Raw genomic sequence first — 23,104 nt, 5'->3', positions numbered from 1 at the left:
TCGATAAATGTAAAGCACATCTCCTAGGGGATATGCATGATGAAATATGTATAATAAATATTGAATCCAATATTATTTCAAGAGTTTCGTGGGGAAAATATAGAACCTAAAAGTTTCGGCGGACACAAGCATAAGTAGTGCAACTTTGGACAACTCGTTGCAAAGGTGGAACAAGCTACAGATGTCTTTCCTTAGTATTTTCTATAAATGTAAAGCACATCTCCTAGAGCAGTGCTTTCCAAACTTCTGGATGTTAGGGCCCCCTTTGCAAAAATTAAAATATTTCACGGCCCCGCCTCGAAAAAAAAATGGTAATAAGGAGATATATTATTATAATATTTATTGTATTTATATTTAATACAAAACATACACAGCGAATATTGCAAAAATCAAATGCGTATATTACGTTTTTTGCCTCTTACCGTTTGGTTCTGAAGACGATGCGGGCTGTTCTGGTAAAATATGAAATACTGTCTTTTTTTTTTTTGAGTCTGTTTCTACTTCTTCTGATTGTTCGCGAGAATTGTTTTTATTTTTTTATCAGCCACTTATCCATCTCAGGGTTAAATTTTTTAACGTAGAATAGATCAAATAATATCACCACTTACCGATACTGGCACACCACAGACTGATAACATGAAATTAGTGAATATTACCTGAATAAGGGAATCCCCGGACCAGGAACATTTTTCTCTTTTGTGACTTTTTTCCCTTTAAGGTAATTCAGCCTAACGCGAAACAGGCAGCAAAGGCAGGTTATTAAAACGTGCATATGATTGGTGCGGTATTAACAAAAGATCGCGCAACCGAAAGATAAAAGCATAGCTGACAATTGAGTTGAAATAATAACTCTCTTCAACTGAATTCCATATGTGAAACTGCCATATTACTTAGTTTTAACACTTTTACGAATTTTAACACGTTCCGTTGAATTTTATTACTGCCTTGGGAAATCGAACTCACACACATCTAATTAATAACAATAGTTTTTAGTTAGTCGATGCAACATATGGTTTTGCTTGAGTCTATATATACTGCATAGTTTCTGTATGAGGGGACATGTGATTCATTAATTAGTGTCGTTTTTATCCAGTTGTCTCTAATTGCACTATTTGTTGAGAAATATATTACACAGACTCCTCATACCTTATTCACTGCCATAATAAAAGTACTTGTTTTTATTGCCTCTGCAGTATAGTGGTGGCTGTTAGGGAGGGCGTGTTGTTTACCACTGCAAGCAGTTACTATCTTCCCAGATGAACTTGTTTAAGCTTTTTTTTCATGTGTGTGAAGTATATGCGAAACTTTTATTGGTAACAGAAAACTAGCTCGGATGACAGTGATAATATAAAACGAGTTTTGATATGTATATAAAGTCAATATCAACAGTCCCTGATTACTAACGCGTGATGAAAGGGACAGGAAGATTTGGATCTTCCCTGGAGAGCATTCGAAGCAAATACAATTAACCACTGCTTTGAAATGAAACATATGAATAAGCAATATTTACTAATATTCATTAAGCACAAATACGCAGGAAGCAAAGTTTGTGAACCAACACCAATGTGTGAATTTTTCCATTAAAATATAAAAAATAACAAAAAAGAAATAATAAAAGTTAAATACGTTTCTTTTAAAATAAAAAATATATACTTAGTCTTAAAACATTTTAAATTTGTTTTCATTATTTCACGCCCCCCCCCCCTCAACGATATGTACGATAAAAATAAGCCTTTGGCTCTCTATTTCGGTAATACATGATGGTTTATTTATTTTCAGTTACAATCTAGAAATTATTGAAACAATGAAATATAAAGAATAAAAATTTTTGTTTCAAAATAAGCAAGTATCTGTCAGATCTGCCGCGACCTCCTCAAGTCAAATATCACAAATCTTTGCATAACACGTGTTAAACCAAACAAAAGTGAGAAATGGCACTCATAATATACTCACGCGCAGCTACCTATACAACAGATTAGTTAAAGAATATACTGACCTTCAACCTATACAACAGATTAGTTAAAGAATATTCATGTTAACAATTAGCATGTATCTGTCAGATCAGATTCGACCTCCCGAGTGTTAAACTGCAATCACTGCGCACTATTTTTTTTTTTTTACTTTTTTTTTTAAGTAGCTCAGGCAACTTGGAGATGACGAGTATTGTATTCTCGTACACTCTCGGGTCAACTTACGAAACATTCATAGTTTCTACAAACATTCCGCTCTGAAATAATGTTGGATCTAATATCCCTTTCGCCCATGTACTTTTACTTCGCCGAAATGAAGCCGTATAGCTCTTTCTTTTAGTAACAGACAATTCGGTTGTCCAAGAGGTAGTCCAACACCAGGGCAACTCGTCGCAAAGGTGGAGAAAGCTACGTACCTGCTGAGGTCGCTAAGATTCCATTCAAATTCAGATAACTTTATTAGAGTATTAGATTCAGGGGCGTAGATGGTGGTGGGGGGGGGGGGCATCCTCCCCAGGCGGCACTTTCAACCTTTTTGAACTTTTGTAGCTAATTCTAAAATACAGTATCGTATTTTAGAATGTGCCTAATTTATAAATTAAACTTATTAAATTAAATGAAACACTCTCTTTATAAATATTTATAAAATTTAAAAAATTAATATATATATATATATTGTATATATATATATTAATCTGAAACAAAAGTTTCGCAAACCAACACGTGTCCTTACTACATATAATAAACTAAAAATGAAAACGTAACAAAATTAATAACAAACAAATTTTATTATCATTTAAATAGAACATAGAAAAAAAAAAGACTCAAACAGCAAAAACCGAAATCAGGAAACATTTTATTTAATGCCACGGTGTGTTTACCATAAAACATAGAAGGGTTCATTTTTATGCATAGCAATCAAGAGAGTTTTACTTATTCAAGCCTATTCGTTCGTAAGAAGAATGAAAATGTTCCCTGTAGAATGATAAATATCCCCTCCCCAACAAACACCATACTGGATGGGGGGGGGGATAGCTTTATTGTTCCACTAAATATAGCAGGAACACAATTAGAGTTTAATATTCAAGCCTATTCGTTCGTAAGAAGAATGAAAATGTTCCCTGTAGAATGATAAATATCCCCTCCCCAACAAACACCATACTGGGGGGGGGAGAGGTAGCTTTATTGTTCCACTAAATATAACAGGAACACAATTAGAGTTTAATGCATGTATATTGCAGAGACAAACAGTGCAATTTGGAGACATTTGCAATGAAAACGAGCCGACTGTGTATCGATAAACAACTTCCCTCCCACAGACATTATACGTTATTATTGAGACAAAATACCAATTTCACTATTAAAATATAATCGAAAACATTCAAACTAGCATGTCGTACCAATTTAACCCGGCGCTGGTGAGGCGGGAAAATGTAACAAAAGTGGATTGAGATTAGCTGCATTCAGCTGAGCCTAAGATTGATTTGGATCTTTTATATTTGTAGTATTCCGCTTCATTGTGATCCGAAGCTTGTTTGATCAGCGGGTTTGGATGATTACTTGCCTCGATGAAGAACTTTTCTGCTAGATCGTGGAGAAGGGAGGAAATATAAGGAATGTTGACTTCTCTGTGAATCTGGGCGTTTCTTATGAACCATGGGGCATCCAGAATCATCCTCAGGCATTTGTTCTGTATCCTCTGCAGTTTTTGAATATTTGTATTCGGATTATGGCTCCAAACAGGAGATGCGTAAGTGATGACTGGGCGTATTACCATCTTATATATAAGTAGTTTGTTACGTACATCCAGCTTGCTTCTGCTGTTGATCATGGGGTAGAGTTGAGCGATTGCTTTAGATGTCTTCGAGCCAATGTGTTTTATGTGATTGCTGAATTGAAGTTTTTTGTCTTGACTCCTAAGAGGTGTATGTCCTTCTTGCTCTGGATCTTCTTTTTGGAAAACATTATAGCTCAACTTTTTGGGGGGTTTACTTGTATCCTCCAGTCCATCAGCCACTTTTCAATATGAAAAGTGGTTGATGGACTGGATGAATGCTGCTTTAGAATCTATTGATTGCCCGTCGGGGTTGAATGGTCTTGCTAGTAGAGAGGTGTCATCTGCATATTATGCAGTGATGGTTGTACTAGGGTTTGGGATAATGTAGCTATGTAAATTAAAAATAAAAAGGGGGGAGGCAAGAGAGCCCTTAGACACACCAGCCAGGATTTTTGTGTCTAGATGATGCAATTTCATTTATTTTGACTTCCATAAATCTGTCTTTGAGGTATGCATCTATTATTTTTATTAACTTAATTGGTAAGTTGAATTCTATGAGTTTATAAAGCAGGCCCTGATGCCACACCTCGTCAAAAACCTTTGCAACATCTATGAAGACTGCAGCTGTATGGAGGTTCTAATTGTAGCCTTTTATGATTTTATCAACCAGTCCTCCTTTTTTTTTTTTTTTTTTGTATCTCTTGTACAGTATTATGGTCTTTATGGAATGCAAATTGTTCATTTGGAATGATTCCTAACTTGTCCGTTTCAGATTGAAGCCTTGTGAGTATAACTTTTTCAGCGACCTTACCAAGACAGGGTAGGAGGCTGATAGGCCTGTAGCTTTCTGGGAGTTAGCGGTTCTTTCCAATCTTTTTGATAGGAATGATGTCGGCAGTCTTCCAGGTTGTGGGAAAGTGCTGAAATCTGAGCGTAGCGTTGATTATGTTGACTAAATGAATTATAGCTTTTCTGGGTAGTAATTTGATTACTCCGTTGGTGATGCCATCTGGACCTGTAGCCTTTTTATTGTTCAGATGGGCTATAATACTTGTTGTCTTTTTTTTTTTGTTTGCAATCTTTTTGATAGGGCTGTCAGAATTGAGGGGTACCTTACAGAAATCTATTCGTGAAGGATGGTGAAGGTTTTGTCATGCTGAATTCCTGTAACATGGTAGCTAGTGAGGCAGTTAATACTGACGTTAGATTGGAGCTTATTTGTTCATGAAATGGAATGGCCTTGGCTCCTGCGGCCTCGACATAACTTTTGGTCACAACTGCAGTTTGTTTTGCAAACTGAGTTGTCAAATTGGAGATTATTTGAACCGGAAGGCGACCTGCGCGGCTACCTTGAGTGTTGCTGCAGGATGGTGGAAGGGCAGCTTTTGCTGACCTGCGGTTCTTTGGGTGTGCAATGCATCCCTTGTAGTTGGCAAGGTGAGTTCCTACGCAGGTGGCACATAATTCTTTCAAAGAGATTAAAGGTGGTGCAAAGCAAGGAGACAGGTCGTAGGTTTTTCACTTCATTTGGATCTTTCCCTGGTTTGGGCACGGCAATTATTTTGGCTTTCTGCCACAGCTTTGGTAATTTACCAGACATGATGACTTCTAAGAAAAGGGCAGCCATCCATGTTTGGCCATGTTGACCAAGATGTTTTAGAAATTCAGGGAGTATACCATCCACTCCTGCAGCTTTGCCATTCTTGGTAAGTTTTAAGACTATTTGTACCTCTTCCCGAGATATTGGGTGTATGAGTTCAGGAAGCTCGGGTTCTGTCTTCAGAATTTGTCTGATGGAAGCTTGTACAGCAATTTTCCTGGTAGAGCTGGAATGAATCTTGGAGGTTTTCAATAAATCGTTAGCCATTTGATCAGGAGTTATCTCTGTTGTTTTGTGTGTCGTCGGTTCTGCTCCACCTAATTTTCTCAAAAGTGACTAGCTTCTCCGACTAGATGTGACGAAATCGAGTTCATTGATGGTTGAGATCCATCTTTTCTTTCTGTTTTTATCCAGGGTTGATATGAGCTCCTTAGCAATAGCTGGATCTTCAGTTTCCTCATATTTGGCTAGGAGTTCCTCATTTTCTCTACTTCAACATGGGATATATTGTTTTCTGTAGCCTCTAGGGATAGAGGCTTTTGCTGCAGATTTGAGCAGTTTAACAAATCTAGGATAGCAATTAGGAGTGGATGGAATTGCTCTAATGGTTTGCTCGATTTGTTTCTGAAATGTAGACCAGTTGGACTTGCGGAGATTCCATCTAACGATTGGTGTTCCACTAATGACTGGAATTGATGTTCCTATTGATGTTCTTTTATTAATTAGAAACGTATCTATAATTTTACGAGTATTTTTCACGGATATATAATTTTTCACGGATATATTGGTGTTCCACTAATGACTGGAATTGATGTTCCTATTGATGTTCTTTTATTAATTAGAAACGTATCTATAATTTTACGAGTATTTTTCACGGATTTGCATTTTTAGAAAAACAAGAATATTCCTTAGCACTCATAGCATATCATTGTAGAATTTTTATGCCTTTCGTGTGATTTTATATAACCCATTCTGAAAAAAATCTTTCTTTTTAAAATCAAACGTTTTTAGTATTCGTCAGTACGTGATGCCATAAAATATTTTAAATTGATAAAAGAATGAATTTTAACTGAAAACTGCAGGTTTGACTTGAGTTAGTTTTGCAAAGGCGGTCATTGCCCTTCTCTTCTCTGTATGCGTCGGCGTTACGTTAGTAAAACGACCGTGCTTTTGTATTCGTATGAGATTATCGTCTGCTTAGCCTTTACTACAGATATGAACACTCGGATTGGTCATTCTTGGATATTACTTTGCAATACACGTAAAGCGTTTTATTATAATTATTAGCATTCCGACACTAAATTTTATATAAAATGCGTGTCATATCCTCGATTGCACTAGCAAATAACAGTAATGAAATGTTTTCTTGGCAAATATATCATATATAAATATTATATGTAAACCATATGTAAATATTAATATTCACATAATATTCATATAATATTTAAATAATAATATTCACGAAATGGATATGTTATCGTCATTGACTTTTTTATTGTGAATAGTTTAAAAAGTGCATGCAATTTGCCTTCAAACTGTTCATAATGCATGTTTATCGTAGAATTAGAATGGGGACAAAACACGCATACCGAATTCTGTTCACTCAACTCACGCATGTTGTTTCCTGTGGAATTCTACAGTCAAAACATAATCGAGATTTCCCCAGCATATCTCATATAATAGCGCTTCAAATCATGCTAGACAGCAGATTGCTGTCAAATCAAATAAATAACGAGCAATTTCGATCATGTAACAAATCAAGTATGGTTGGTAACTAGCAGTAGGACCGAATGTGACCCTGGATTTCTTTTTATACATATGGTCGTGGAATTGTTTTCGTAACAACATCGAATATCAGTTTTTGTACTTATTTTTATTTCTTTATTTTGATTTAGTTTAGATTAGATAAACATAAAGATAAAATTCTAAAACGATAATTATTTCAGATTTCAAGATTTTAGCAAGTTCAGTAATACATAATAAATATACTTCTACAGAATTAATTGACCTTTGTCACGTGCTTTTTTTTAAGCCTCTTCGCAGTTAATCTTTAGTTGTCCAGTATAAAAAAGAGATGCAAATATGGTCCATAGCTTAAAAAAAAGAAAAGAAAAAAAAAAGAATGCTTATCTCCTATTCGAGAAAGGTTATAACCAGTGGCATCGCATGTCCGTTTAGATTGAGTGTGCTGTCATGTGCAAGGTGACCACCCAGCAAAAATATTTTGTACCAACTTAAGCAGGAAAAATGTACTAAATTTAAAAAAAAAAAAGAAAAAAAAGTACTAAATGTTTATTTGCTTTCGTTTCACTCTATTTATGGCATTTTACGATATTACTACCTTATTATTATAGATGAACTGAATGTTAAACGGCTAAATTAGCACATGTACGACAAATATGAAAAAGAAAAAAAGTCAAGCTCGCCTCACTGTAGTCCAAGAATTGCAGTTGTCAACCCGCATAACAGAGTCCCAATTGTAACTCTAGCGCTTAACTTAAATTTACCATATAATGTTTAGTCTCATTTTAGTGTTTAAAATAATCATAAATTTTCAGTTATTTAATATGCTATTTACACATATATAGGGTTCCCACTCACAAGAAAAACATTGGAAGTATTTATTCATTAGTTTTAGCAGATTTTGTTAAATTAATTGACTCTTCATAAAGAGTAAAATCTGTAGCTGATGAATGCTTCAATTTTTCTTTTGTCAAAAGGAGTCCATTCATCAAGGAGAGTTTTGAGATTTCATTGAATGAATCTACAGCCAAAACATTTTTTATAAGACAGTTACATTTAGTGCGTCTACACTGTATTTTCTTATTTATTTCACTATCGGGGGAAATTGCTTTCAATAGAGTTGGAAGAGTATCCATAAGCCTCAAAGGCAGATTGAGTTCTGCAACATATGCACGTAATCTTAATTCTGCCTCTTTAATTTGTTTTTCCGACTGGTATTTGAAACTGGATTTAAACAATGACATTATACCTTCTTTTAGATTCTACATTCTGCTTGTGTTTTGGAGTGTTTGCATGACGAATCATTAGACTTTTGCTACCATTAATACTTTTATCACAAATTTACAACAAGCAGTTTGTCCTTTTATCGAAACTGATCCAGGATTTAAGAATGGGATCCTTCAACCAGTCTTTGAATTTTTGCTTGTATGATTTTTATTTCTTTTTAGAAGAACCTTGTAAATCTGAATCTAAATTTGAATCATAACTAGCATCACTTTCATTTTTATCTGAATTACCTGTGTCAGAAGTGGTTTTTTGAGTGGGAATGGCCGGAACTGAGATCTTCACTTTCGATGGCTCGTTTATGTATTTTCCTAGCTGATGCAGTGCAGTTTTTCTCCAGAGATTTAGAATCAAATTTAAATTTAGAAAGTTCTTCTTGCCACTTGTCCATTTTTAAAAGGAAAATCTAAATAATATTTTTGATGAAGAACTGAGCAAGTTTTTAAGTTAAGGGGAAAATAAATCCCTCATTATTTTAAAGCCGGATACGAAACTCGGAGATCGAAATCTATCGAAATTCGTATCCGGCTTTAAAATAATGAGGGGTCCCCTTAACTTAATTTACGCCGCCGGAAAAATAGCCTCTTGACTCTTTATTGTAGTGAACAAGTTGTTTGTTAATAAAATTCATAAAAACACTGGACTTCTTATAAGAAGTCCAGTGTTTTTATTAATTTTATTAATATTAATTTTATTAATAATATTTATTATAATATAATATTTATTATATTTATTTATTTTATTAATAAATATAACGTGCGAGAAGTGGTTGAATAGCGAAAAATATTTTTTCATTGGCTGCCAGTCAGATTGCGTGAATCAGGGAGAGGGAAGAGAAGATTAGCGAACAGTGACAGGAGAAGGGGGTGGGAAGAGAGAAATTATGCTTGTGTCACTGAATGTCAGGACCGGCTCAGACTTCCCGTTTTTCGGGCCTCACACCGAAGTCCCGCACTAAGAAGGGCCCCGCATTTTCACATTTCTAAAAAAATCCGATAATAGAATGTTTGATGTTTCAGAGATGTATTGATATGGGAAATATTTAGTATATAACTATATGTATTTAATGTTTGTAAATTATGTTTAATAAAATTATATGATTTTTCGATAAAAAAATTATTTTTTGCAAATATTTTCGGACCCCCACTAATAACTTTTTTCCCGAGGTCCTCAAAACCTCCAGCCGGCCCTCCTGAATGTGACATATGGGGAGGTGGGAGAAGAGAAAAATATTATATTACCCATATGTTTAACTCTCACGTTGTTGTTGTTGTTGTTATTATTATTATTATTCGGAAGGAAGAAAGTTCTAGATCTGTTGGTTAACGTACTAGAACACTAAAAATTTATAAAAAGTACTAGTGGTGGTCATACTGGTCGTTTGGCTTATGCAACTTGTGCTACGAAATTCACATCAATTTGACGGTGCGATTGCATTTTTATTGATGTATGAAAGTTTTAAGAGTGCATCAGCGCTCATCTTAATTGGTCGAATGCAATTAATTGTAAGATAACTTTGAATACTTTAATTGATCAATTAATATAATTTTAAATATGAAAGCATAAAGGTCAATTGACTAATAGCTATGCTTTACTCGCACCGTTTATGTGAGAAGCATAACGGGTTTACGCTTCGTGGTGATATTAGATTATCATTGGCAAATACTAGAGTGAGGTACACGGATAATTTGAATTTTGATGCGATTTTTAAATACAGCTATATAATACGCACGGAAATCGGTAAAAGTAATCATTTGGGAAATTATTGTTTTTCCGGACTGAACCAAAGAAAGGCCGAAATAACTCGTTTTACTTATTTATGCTGTACACAAGTTTCAATCTCATTCAACTATAATCATACATTCCGCGAAAGCTAACGCAGAAAACGGGACATTCAGTAGATCGTCAACACTATTTCCCATTGTAAATGGGCAAAAAAGTTATAAATTATTTATATATTAAAAACTTGTCTATATCGGTGTCCCAAACACGTCAGTTCACACTTCACGCAAGCAAAACAGATAAAACTCAGAAAACAAAAACAGCGACTCGTGATAAATGACAGAGTTCACTTGGATTGCGTCACACAATAGCCAATCACAGCCACTAACGACTTCTGGGTGCTATCATCTCAGCGGCCATCCTGCCTTTTAAAACCACTGGAACGCTAAGAATTTGACAAGCTCCGCCATCTGCACTTCTGTTTAAAAGGCTCAAAGGTGACACTGAGCCTGATATACGAGCACGTAAGCTTAAAATGCGGACTGACTTTCCTTGAGAAAGGTAATAACCTTGTTTCAATGTCATTCCCTAGAAATCTGAGACCTGTATTATGCCGCATTATCGATTGGCAGTTCCAAGACACATGGAACCTTCTAGACTATGGAGCAATGGAAATTCGTCCTGTGAAGAGAGGAGGTACGCTACACACCCATTCCAGTCTGATGGACGTGCTTGAGTATCAAAATTTCTGCACAATATGTTTCACTTGTTCTTCTGAAGATGGACATCGGAATTCGCATCTCCACTTTCTTGTATAATGATGTGGAATTGTCTGTTATGGTTCGGATTAGCCCGGGGACATCCATCTTCTAGATAGTTTGTGATGTCCTACTTTTTGTATGGGCTTTACAAACCTTTCAACACTATAATGCACTACGTCACACACCCACAAAGCAATGATGGTGAGCACATGGTTTCGAGAGAATCGCTCTTCACTTATTATCAGAATTGACAATTGAAGCATGCACAGCTGTACTCGATTGCCAAATTTAGTGGAGTGCCACACTTATATCCTTGTTCTCCGAAAAATCGACAAACTAGGCTTTATATGGTTCGCCCACACTTTGTAGATCTCCGCTTGGCTTGGTGCCAAGAATAGTCGACTCATGCTGAAGGGTAAAAAGAAATGAAAGACGTACGATTGGTCGCCAACACGCGAAATCACGCGCTTTATACGTAAAATTTTCCAAGTGTTATACAAGCAAAATAGTTCCCACTTTAAAAACTACAATGATCATAAAAGAGAAGTTAATTTTCCGAGGTGTAATAATAAACAACTCATCTCACATTACGGATTGATTACCCTACTATCGGAATCGATTCTCCTTTTTGTGACATGCGCAGAAGTGTCGAAGGGTCTCGAATTTGTGGGCGTACTATAACAGCTTCTATAAATAATTTAGCTTGAAAATGCATTTATATCTATTATAATACGTATTATCGAGTATTAGATTTATTGCTTGATATATTTTTATAATTTTTACAATTTATAAAACATTTGTAGTCACTGAGGATTGCGTCTGCAAATTCAAAGAAGAATAATTTTCTGAAATTTGACACGATGAAACGAGAACCAGAGAATTCAACTTTTCGTAGATAAACTGTAAAAAGAAATTTAAGGAATTTCACTGTTATTAAATTACATTTTTAAAATTTGTCATCTTAATTTTTAAATAATTTATATTTCTTTAATATTTTAAAATATTTTGCATCCCCCGTTGCTGGTTGCTAACGATTTTCATACTTGTCCGATGTATTTCTGTTCAACTATCCTGAGGCTTAAGCTATTTTGAGCTCTGGCATCATAAACACGAAATTAATCTATACATGAAAATACGTGGTCATCAACGGCTAGAAAAGGTGGCCCTTGGTTTTCGATTTTGGGAGATATTAAGTGATTACAAAGCGAGACGCTTCTGAGTGTTATAGAAGACCATATATCTTCACCCCTTCCTTGACGTGTTAACCCAAATAGTTGAGTAAATAACATAAACGCACTTAACGCCATCACACCATAATTAATCCTGTGTCTAGGTTGACTATTTAGCCTCATGAAAAGGCTGAGTTTCCGAGAAGAAAAACTCCACATCTGTATTGAGACCGGACTCGCTCGAAAAGCCGTTATAAAGGTTCCTATTGTAGAAAGTCTTCATCGTTGAAAGACATTATTCGAAAAAATATTCGTACTTTTGAAAACTAGCAATGATAAACACACACATATATGTAGAATGTTTTTTATCTTTGGTGTATTATACGTTAAAGATACCAAGAAATTTTATACTTGGTTTTAATCCTTTTCCCAAGTAAGCAAAACAAAGTTTTGCGTGTGAAATACATATTCACATCTGAGCTCCTTGTATATAGAAGCTAATGACTTCATATCACTTGCCTTAGTATGTATCCCATAATGCAAAGCACATCCCCTTTCGGGCATGTATAATGCAATGTATAATAAGGGTCACTGTCCAGACTGGTTTCTACCTTTATTGAGGTCTCCTCAGTGGGAGCTAGATCCGGGAGAGAAATACCAAAGTTGAAGTAATGCAGAAGTCATATATATCTCATATACCAGTAGACAAAAGGTGCTTGATCTTATTAATAAAAATCTCTGTATGAGAGAAAGATGCAGACCTTGGGTTTTCTTTGATCGAGTAGTTGAAATAATTTCATTAATAGGTATTATTATCAAGACGTTCCGTAATAATGTTGATTTGTTTATTGTGTATTTTATTTTGTCTTAAATTATATTATATATATATATTAAATATCACTTTCACAGTTTTATACGAAATCGAAAAATAACAAAATTGTAATCGTTTATTTAACGAAATAAACGATTTAAACGAAATAAACGAAAAAGTTAATTGTTAATTAACGAGAAAAAAAAAACACTTTTTGTTACCGCTTAATAGTGTGTATGTATTATATATTTCTCATTGAAATATATGTTTTCATAATAATAAAGAGAATTTTCTCATCAAGGAACCGCCGTTAGATGTCGCAGTTGTGATTTCAGAACAAAACGTGAATTTTAGATTGTTAAATGTTACAATATCAAAGATTTGGAATGTTTTAAAATATCGCTTATTTCCGTGATACGGCGCAGACGAAACAATATTTGACTAGAAAATATACTTACAGATAGAAATCATAGAATGGAATAACATAGTTACGTTAACATTGAAAGTCCTGAAAATTCTTGTTGCTATTTCTAGCATTTATTTCCTTCGTGTGTATATATAGTGAAATTGCAGATTCGTCTGCAATTTCCGTTTTATTCATACTGACTTAGTTTTTCATTTTCTATACAATAGCCTTAAGTCTTTTCAGGAGCGTCGGTAACACACGATGCGGTACAATCAGAGACGATTTCCGCTTCTTACTACATTTGGGAACGTAATGCACTCAAGGAATTTTCTGCCTCAAAAAACTATTTGATCGTAATAAACTACTACGATGTCTTCATAAATGCATGCGAAACAAAGTTTTGCAATCGTTTTAGTTGTGTATTCTACTTTTTGAACAGTATTTTTTTTTTTAAATCGTAATGCGCTGTCATTTGTACAAATAATCGTTCTGTGGTTTTATAGATTTGCATATACTTTCTTCCGTTATCAAGGGCCACAGTTTTCAAGTAAAAAAATATTCGGTGCTTATTTCTTTATTTATTTTATCCCTGGGCGAATAGTTCAGTTGCCCCATTTTTTAGCTGTCGTTGAGTTCTTTACTTTTATTATTGTTCAGAAGTGGTGCTAGGGTCTTTGCTGCCCGCATGCAATTTCTATCTAAGCGCCCCTGTAACGATCCGGGCGTGTGTGGTTCTTTTACGATAATAAAAATTTAAATTATTTGAAATTTCTTAAATAAATTTTGACAGAACAGCCACACGTTGGTTCGCTAAATGTAACGAACCGGAGGTGTTGACTACGCAGGATAATCGTTAAAAACCGGAATATTCAAAAAAATTCTCAAAAGGTTAAAAGCAAATTTTGATAAAGCCACTTCACTTTAATCGTTGAATATAATGATACAGGGATTATAGCCTTCTCACCAACCCGAATCGCTAACAAAATTAAAATGAATTTTAATTAAAGTTAAAATTTATTTGAACTAAAGTTTAAAAAATTCTTGCATTTTACAAGTTACTAAATTCTTAGTAACTTGTAAAATATTTTTAATAATTTTTATAAGTGGAACTGTCTTTTAGGAAAATAAAAGAAACTCAAGATAGATGAGAAAATAAGAAAATAACTCAGAAATAATTAGAACATTTAATATAAGTATTCAAAAAATAACATATTTACAGAATAACAGAAAATAAATTAAATTACATAAATATACTTGAAATTTTTTTAATTAAAATTTTAGGGTTTTTGATTTCATATTCACAAAATTAGAAATAATGGTCTTAACGTCTAATTCCGCACATTCATCATATTCAATAGCTATTAACGCCAAACGAACAAGCCTTTCTTGTGACATACTTGTTCTTAAGTAGGTTTTAATCAATTTCAACTTGGAAAAAGAACGTTCACCGCTCGCTACACTAACAAGTAAGGTTAATAGTATTCTTAAAGCAATTGAAAAGTTAGGGAAAGATAAATTATTGGACACAATAAAATTAAGAATTAAGGGTTTGAATATTTAAATTATCCTTCCGAAAAATATCCCGGAAAGCACATAACTCGTCATATAGTTCTATTGAATTTAGGTCTTTATTGTCGCAGTCCTTCAAGAGAATCTCTAAATCGTCACAATTTTTTCGTAAATCTTCGTTATTAATTTGTAGTAATCTATACAAGAAATTGAAATTATCATAATATGTTTTTAGTTGTTCAAAACGTTCTATTAACGAACTCATTGCAACGTCTAGAGCAGAGTTTCTCAAACTGTGTTCCGCGGAAGGTGAATAGGTGTTCCGCGAGAAGTTCTGGAATTTGTCATTTTAGTTTTCTAAGCATTTTTCATGAAGAAATATTTTATAGTAAAAATATTCTCAGGAGAATAATATTCGTGAATATGTCGAAAAGCTCAGACCCACAACACCTAATAATAACATCTGGGTATCGTTAATTTTCACACATCGAACCTTCCAACATTTGGGAAAGGGAATGCCGCTGTTTATGACGGGTCATAAAAATTGTCTGCAAGCTCATTACAACAATGGGTGTCATATCCTCCGTTCTCAAAACTGAAGGAAATGACATCTGTGTAGCAAATGTCAGTGACCAGGCAGCATATTTTTAAACATGGAAATATTCATGAATTATCGTTAATTTTCACACATTGAAATCTTTCAACAATCGGGAAAGAGAATACCGCCGTTTATGACCGATCATAAATATTGCCTGCAAGCCGATTACGAAATGTGCGGCATGTTCTCAAAACTGAACGAAATAACATCTGCATTGCAAATGTTAGTGACCAATCAGCAAGGAAGTATAAAGAAAATTTTTCCACTGAAATTGAAGATCAAGGTAGTCTGAATCCGGTTCTCAAATCTATTACTACTGAATACTTTCTTCGCAAGTTCGTATTGCAGTGTGTAAGTGCTTGTTCTGAAACCGGAGTGCCGTGATTTTTTTAAAAGTAAGAGGAATACAGAGTTAAAATCTAATATGAATAAGAGACCAGGCACTTTGTTTAATTTTGGTATTAAGAAATCTCTTATTGAAGGTGTTTATGACGGAGCAGATAGTGAGTCATCCATCTCAAGCCTGCGAAGATCTCCAGGATGTACAAAAGGAGAGGAAAACTACCAGCACACAGGAGAAAAAGTTTGCATTCACTCGTAAGTACTTATAATAATATTATAAATATATTTGGGGATCAGAATGGGATATGTCAATGAAAATCAGCACAAACTAATTTAATGATGTTTGCCCGAAGAAACTACGACATGCCACAAGATTTCATTAGTCCAGTGATTAATAACTAATTTAAATGCAATTTATATTTGTCAACATGCCACACCGTATACACAAGTGTACTAATACACTTTATGATTATGCCATCATTAATTATTAATACTTATGTTAATGTATGAACTTTAAAAACTTTTGGAAAGTATTTACGAGTGCATTTGTTTGGACCGGACCCTCGGAAAAAAAGAAATCAGCTAACGCCTTTTTATTCCCGTATATAGGGAGTAGGCGAGGCGGTTCTTAAAAAAAGAATTCTTCTTACTCTTTAAACTAATTTTATAATTAATATCTGATTTATTTCGAACCGTTTATTTTTTGTTACTGAACATTTTATCAAATCATTCTTATTACAATTGCTTTTACATTCTTTGATACGGTTTAGTACTTTTCTTACAAGTTTACTTTTGAGGGTTGCAGTCTCTTTTTACTATTTTGCATTATTCGTTTACTTTTATATTATTCGACATTTCTTATTTATAATCTTATTGTTTTTCATACTAAAGTTACCTTTTATAACACAATTCTATTTGTTTTTATTATAGCTCTGACAAATATTGGAATTTGAATATTATTGAAAAAATACCCATGGAGCCTTGTTTAAAGACAGGAACTTTAACACAAGGAGGAGCAAGTACTTCTGCTGACACATCTACTCGTATGATTGGAGAAGATATGGAATTGCAAACTGCGGTTTCTTCAAAAGCTAATATTAAAGAACAAGAGTCATCTAAGAACAGACCAAAACGGAAGTACCATGAAAATTATTTAAATTATGGATTTCCGTGTATTGGCAATACACATGCTCCTGATGCAATGTGTGTTTTATGAAATAAAATACTAGTAAACAGTTCTTTGACTGCAGCTAAACTTCGTAGGCACTTCGAAACAAAACACACTGATTACAAAGGAAAAGATATACATTTTTTTAAGAGACGACGTGACTCGCTTGAAAAATCTAAACTTCAAATGGCTACAACTGAAAATGCAACCGAGGCGTCTTTTCGCGTGAGTTACCGCATTGCACTTCATGGTGAAGCTCATACAATTGGTGAGACGCTAATTAAGTCTTGTGTAAAAGACATTGTATCATGCATGTTAAACGAGCAGGTTGCTAAAAAAATAGATGCAGTACAATTATCAAATGATACTGTTTCACGCCGCATCAAAGATCTTTCTGCTGACATAGAAAAAGAGCTAATTCATCGACTTAGACTTTGCAGTGAATATTCATTGCAAATGGATGAATCTACAGATGTTGTAGGACTCGCTGTATTACTAGTGTTTGTTCGTTACATATTTGATAAAAGTATTGAAGAAGATTTACTCATGTGCAAATATCTACAAGAAAAAACTACCAGAGAAGATATATTCAACTGTATTAATAATTATGTTACAAAACAGGAAATCGGTTGGGAGAAGTGTATTGATATTTGTACAGATGGTGCTCAAGCAATGGTCGGAAAGATGAAGGGAGTTGTAACACGTATACTGCAAATAGCCACAAGAGCCACCAAAAGTCATTGTGTTTTGTATAGACAAGCACTGGTAACAAAAAGAATTCCTACATATTTAAAAACTAATTTGGATGAAGCCGTAAAAATGATCAACTATGTAAAATCTCGACCACTTCAATCCAGATTATTTAAAATTTTGTGCGATGAAATGGGTAGTGCACATAACGCACTTTTATTACATACTGAAGTGAGATGGTTATCCAGAGGAAAAGCATTATTGAGGCTTTTTGAACTTCGTAGTGAGTTAATGGTCTTCTTGATGTCACATAATTTAGGACAAAATTTTATTGAATTATTAAGAAATTCTTCATGGTTGATGAGTCTTGTATCTGGCAGATATTTTTACAAAGTGCAATGAAATTAACTTATCATTACAAGGAAAGAATATTACAATTTTTAATACAAGAGATAAAATTGCATTTTTTGATAGGAAGTTGCAATTCTGGATTTCTACAGTTGAACAAAATAATTTTGTTTTCCCACCTTGCATGAATTTTTGACTGAAATAAATTCAAAAGTAAATGAAGAAGTATCTAATTTTAGTACGTAATTTTAGAACACTTGCATGGCTTGCAATCAACCCTTTTGCAATATTTTCCAAAATCTAGTGAGGACAATTCCTGGGTTCTGAATCCATTTACTGTGACAGCTAAGCCAGTAGGCTTCAGCGCAAGTGACTATGAGAATCTAATTGACTTAATTAGTGACTCTGATTTAAAACACAAATACAAGGAACTGCCAATAAATGATTTCTGGACAAATTTAACAGAAGAGTACCCCAGCATGTCAAAACTAGCTATTCTTGTTTTACTTCCTTTTACAACGACACATTGATGCGAGGCAGGATTTTCATATTATGCTGCAACCAAATCAAAGCCCAGGAACAGACTCGACGCTACACGAAATATGAGAATTCAACTTTCTAATATTGTGCCTGATATCAAAAGAATTTGTAATTCAAAGACCCAAAAACATCGGAGTCATTAAGAACTTAATTTGCAATATACGTTTTACTATTTTTATGTGTTTTGTTTTTACTAATTAATATTTGACAATAAATGATTGTTTTTTCTTAACGCTTAGATATATTCATTTATTTTATTTATATTTACCTAACCTACAAATCCAGCACACAGGAGGAAAAAGTCTGCATTCATTCGTAAGTACTTATAATAATATTAAAAATTTTTGGTGATCAGAATGGATATGTCAATGAAAATCAATTATTAATTAATTGATAATTAATGTATTGTATTAATTGATAATATATGTAATGTATTAATTATTAATTAATACATTACAAAATAACCAAGTGTTCCGTGAACATTTCAGGATTTGGGAAGTGTTCCGTCGTAGAAAAAGTTTGAGAAACCCTGGTCTAGAGTGTATAAAACACATTCACTCTAAATTTATCTTCTGGCGATTGTGGCGTTTCGTCATGATGCTCGTAGTCAAATTGTCGTGTCTTCTTTCGTCGTCGAACTTCCGTACCAGTTTTAAATTCTTGTTCTCCATCCACCTCTTCACTCAATTCTTTTGCTGTTTTTAGAACTTTAAAATTTGTATCTGATCGATACTCTTGTAAGAATATTTTTAAGTTCTCGATAGATTCTAAAGCAAGTGTAATGTTCATATTTTTGTCTTGAAGCATTTTACTCACAGGGTTTATTCTGTTAAATAAATCATACCAAGTTATAAGAGAGCAAATAAGTTTGTAGTCCTTTATTTAAGCACACAATGTTTGTGCTTCGTGCTGAGTTTCTTTATTAAAATTTTCATTATTTAAAATTTCAAAAAGTGCATCGTAAATTTCTCCTAAATGATATCATAGAGGGCGGATTGCATTAATATTACTTTCCCATCGCCTTTCTGATGGCTGTTTCAATTTCAAATTTTTTACGAACTTTAAAAGGATTGCCCAACGCTTGTAAGAGAATGAAAAGAAATTGTATATTTCTTGAATAATTGCAAAAAATATTATTAGTGCATCGTTAATGATTAAATTTAGAGTATGAGCAGCACATGGTACGTAAAAATCTCGAGGATTTTTGTTCAAAAGCAAATTTTGGAGCCCATATTTTTCCCCTTTCCTATTTGCCCCATTATCATACTCTTGACATCACATGTCTTCAATGGGAATGTTCCATTTTTCCAGTTGTTCCATTATTGTTGCGCATAAACCACGTCCTGTGGAATCTGATATATCTACAAAACCTAAAAAGTTTTAACTGATCTTGACAATTCCATTGTCACAGGAAACAAAGCGAATAATAATGGTCATTTGTTCTGTTTTACTTGCATCAAGTGTGCAGTCTAAAATGGAATAATATTTAGATTTTCGAATTGATAATAAAATTGTATCCCTGATTGCGTTACTTAAAGTTCCCAATATTTCATTTTGACCGTCATTACTCAAATAGTGTACTCTATTATTTCGTTGTAGGGCCCTTTCAACATGATTTTCCATAACGGGATCAAACTTCGCAAACAGTTCGACTAATTTTAAAAAATTGCCGTTATTCCTGTCATATAATTTATCAGATGATCCGCGAAAAGCTAAATTTTGGCTACCAAGGAATTTTATAATTTCAATCAAGCGTTCTAAAACACTCGTCCAATGTTTCTTTTCCATTTCATACATGCTTTGAGTCTGGCAATCAATAGTAGTTTTGTTTTTTAAATTTTTATCAAGTTATTTCATTTTAAGAAATTTTTCATGTGAGCTGATTTTTCATGTGAGCTCTCATGTATATGCAAAGTTCTACTTACATTTCTCCAATCGATATAACCTTCTACAAGACTACTTGATTCAGTAGGTGCGAAAAGTTTGTAACAAAAGCAAAAAAATAGAATTAAAAGTTTCGGAATAAATGAGCCATGCATGTTCTTGGCACGAGCTCCCCGTTTTCTATTTTCTATTATAATATGTGTCACCAAATTTACGACCATATGTATCTCTGGGATATATTATATTTTTCTTTTGAACAGGCCCCATTTCAATGAAAACAACTCGTAATTTTTCATCAATATTTCCCAATTCACCTGGATCTTCTAAATTTACAGACTAACAATATGTTAGTTTCGTGGTCAACTACAACTAAATCTTCTCCTAACTGTTTTTCATTTAAATCATGCATCTTGTTATCTTGTTCAATAGTTGCAATAGTACTTTCATGCAAACTGGATGATGTGCACGGTTCTTCAACTCTGATTTCTGATGTATCGAGTTGGTTACAATCTGCATCAGAATATTTTAATATTTTTACAAATTTATTAAGCGCCCCAGTTTGTTTCTTAACATCTGCTTCTTTCGCAGCATGACGCTTACGATTTTGTGCACCGGATAACTTTTTTTTTTTTTAATTTTGATTCCATTTCTATTTTATACCCACAAGAAATTATTACACAACGCGACACAGAGACGACATAATAGCCGCACTGCCCTACTGTCGGTAGCCTATTGAGATGCGTACTATATGACTGGTTAACTAGCAACAAATGTTTTGTATGAAAATTCGAAAAGACTGCAGTAGACACAACAACTGCAGGCAAGCATTTAGCCTGCTATCGCTGCAAAATTATAAACAGCCAGCTGATTAAAGAGGCGGCAATATTCAATTTTTTAAAAATTTTTATTCGGTGTATCCGGCCTTATTTATTTTAATATGATCATTTTAAGAAGTGTTTGTTTTTATGATAAAAATTTTGTTTCTTAAAAATTAACTTATGAACCCTGCCCTGGCGGCGGTACCCCCTTCATAGCGGCGCTCGCATGCTCTGCATGCCCGCTTCCGCCGGCCCTGTTATTGTTACTTTAGTGGGATGCACCGATATTGGAGATTAGCTTGAGTAAATCAGAACCCCAATTTTTCTTTGAATTGTTTTAGTTTGTGCATTATTCAGACTTATGTTGCTCGATTCTACTTGCTCGTTTACAAGTAATTTCCATTAAACTGAACCGCTTTCATTTTTAAGTGTAGCGTTTTCTCTCCCTTCCTAGGAAAGTAATACTTATAAAAGGATAAAACGCTAGTGAGGCTTTCCTTTTTCTCTTCCTCCAACACACCCCACCACACACATTTTACACTGGAATTAATGTAAATCTCAATAGATGGCAGCATGATACTACAGTTTAAATACACAGAGTTAACTTCTTCATTTTGTTTTCTTGTGTATTTTATTAATGTATCGATTAACCTGTGACGAGTGCGACATCTCTTTGTTCTTACAATATCACGTTTGCTATTTTATATTTCGTGATTGTAATCTGTTAGTATGTAGTCACAGATATAAATATGAATAATATAGTCAATAATAATAATAATAATTCATCGGAAGGCTTGTAGATGGCGCCACATAGCATAACTAAATAAAACAAGACAGTTATTATTTAGTTTATCTATTTTGTTCAGATTTTTAACATTTTTGCATATAATTTTCTGTAAAAATAAATGTTTTGCAAACACCTGAAAGTATATTCCTCCTAATAGACTTGTTATATCATATTATACTTACTTTTTATTCAGACACCATAATCTAGATTTCATAAGTTAAATAGATTAGATCAAGTAAGTGAAGTTTCTTTAAGATCATACTTCACAGGATCATTTCTGTAGTGTGCTCAGCGAGTTCGGACTCTGAAACTCGCAGCAAACTCAACCACGATGAGGAGCTGTGGGGTTTCCTCCTGAGCGCGATGAGGGCTTGGGTTGCTACTTTTTCAGTGGCGATCTTTGCCGTGGATGACCGTTCTGCTTCCTCTTTTTAGAGGAAGTGGAGGGAGGAAACTCGTTCTGAGTGGTTTTTTTTTTAAATTAAAAAAAATTAGTTATTTGCGAATGGAACGCGTTCCAAATGTATGTAACCAACCTTTTGCATTTTGTATAACTACATTTATTATATATATATATATATATATATATAACTACATTTATATATATATATATATATATATATTATTTTTGTTTAAAATAGCGATAATATTTTAAAAATCAAAAGAGGAGTAGTGAATGTCGATCATAGGCTGCGACATTTCCACATCTCTTCACTGGATATGGAAGGAGGAATAAAGTTGTCAGTCGGGTTCATCTGCATTCTCTTTTTTATTTTATATACGCGTTTCTGCCTACAATCAGAAACAAGTTTGTGTGGGGGGGGAGGGAATTAAATCAGAATTGGAAGAGAAAAAGTTTTCTAATGGAAATGCTAACGTAGATCAAAAGAGATTAAAAAAACTAGAATTTTTCAATAACTAATAATAAAATAGAACACTTATAACAACATACTGTAATAAAGTGATATGAATGTGAATGGAATCTTAGCAACCTCAAATGTGTGTGTGTGTGTTGCTTTCCTCCACCCTTATCTAAGGAGGATACGTTCCAGGACACCCCGCGGATAGTACCGAATCCTATACTTTATATACTGTTCTTTCTTATACATACCTATGATAAAGTTTAATTTATAAATTTGACGCAGTAAGAGATGAATAACTAATAATAAAATAGAAT

The 23,104-nt window shown here is 33.8% G+C and overlaps 1 protein-coding gene and 1 non-coding gene across 2 annotated transcripts in view; both read left to right on the top strand.

The window, feature by feature from the left end:
* The window catches only part of LOC150108030 (uncharacterized), a 60,699-nt gene that overhangs the window by 10,893 nt on the left and 26,702 nt on the right, over window positions 1–23,104 (top strand). The window lies entirely within an intron of this gene.
* LOC150108034 (small nucleolar RNA U3) lies at window positions 22,180–22,396 on the top strand. Its single transcript, XR_016548156.1, has one exon. It is a non-coding gene; the product is annotated as a small nucleolar RNA U3 (small nucleolar RNA).

The sequence above is a fragment of the Typopeltis vanoorti genome, chromosome 3 (genome assembly GCF_054136105.1).
Source record: "Typopeltis vanoorti isolate ZY-2024b chromosome 3, IOZ_Tvanoo_1.0, whole genome shotgun sequence".
NCBI lineage: Eukaryota > Metazoa > Arthropoda > Arachnida > Uropygi > Thelyphonidae > Typopeltis > Typopeltis vanoorti.
This window is presented reverse-complemented; position numbering and strand designations above follow the sequence as displayed.